This window comes from Mus caroli, chromosome X (assembly GCF_900094665.2).
Source record: "Mus caroli chromosome X, CAROLI_EIJ_v1.1, whole genome shotgun sequence".
Taxonomy (NCBI): domain Eukaryota; kingdom Metazoa; phylum Chordata; class Mammalia; order Rodentia; family Muridae; genus Mus; species Mus caroli.
This window is the reverse complement of record NC_034589.1, coordinates 103218240-103219475: the sequence shown is the minus strand read 5'-3', so window position 1 is coordinate 103219475 and position 1236 is coordinate 103218240.

The window sequence follows — 1236 nt, the reverse complement described above, 5'->3', positions numbered from 1 at the left end:
GGAAATACATCAACGTAATCCATTATATAAATAAACTCAAAGACAAAAACCACATGATTATCTACTAAGATGCAGAGAAAGCATTTGACAAAATCCAACACCCATTCATGATAAAAGTCTTGGAAAGATCCGGAATTCAAGGCCCATAGCTAAACATGATAAAAAGTAATCTACAGCAAACCAGTAGCCAACATCAAAGTAAAAGGTGAAAAGCTGGAAGCAATCCCACTAAACACAGGGACTAGACAAGGCTGCCCACTTTCTCCCTACCTATTCATCATTGTACTCGAAATCCTAGCCAGAGCAATTTGACAACATAAGGAGATCAAGGGGATACAAATTGGAAAGGAAGAAGTCAAAATATCACTTGTTGCAGATGATATGATAGTATATATAAGTGAACCTAAAAATTCCACGAGAGAACTCCTAAACCTGATAAACAGCTTCAGTGAGTAGCTGGATATAAAATTAACTCAAATAAGTCAATGGCCTTTCTCTACACAAAGAATAAACAGGCTGAAAAAGAAATTAGGGAAACAACACCCTTCTCAATAGTCACAAATAATATGAAATACCTTGGTGTGACTTTAACTAAGGAAGTGAAAGTTCTGTATAATAAGAACTTCAAGTCTCTGAATAAAGAAATTAAAGAAGATCTCAGAAGATGGAAAGATCTCCCATATTCTTGGATTGGGAGGATCAACATTGTAAAAATGGCTATCTTGGTAAAAGCAATCTACAGATTCAATGCAATCTCCATCAAAATTCCACCTCAATTCTTCAACGAATTAGAAAGAGCAATCTGCAAATTCATCTGGAATAACAAAAAACCTAGGATAACAAAAAAATCTTTCCTAGGATAAAAGATTATCTGGTAGAATCACCATGACCTAAAGCTGTACTACAGAGCAATTGTGATACAAACTGCATGGTACTGGTATAGCAACAGACAAGTAAAGCAATGGAATAGAATTGAAGACCCAGAAATGAACCCACCCACCTATGGTCACTCGATCTTTGACAAGGGAGCTAAAACCATCCAGTAGAAAAAAGTCAGCATTTTCAACAAATGGTGCTGGCACAACTGGTGGTTATCATGTAGAAGAATGCGAATTGATCCATTCCTATCTCCTTGTACTAAGGTCAAATATAAGTGGATCAAGGAATTCCACATAAAAACAGAGACACTGAAACTTATAGAGGAGAAAGTGGCGAAAAGCCTCGAAGACATGGGCA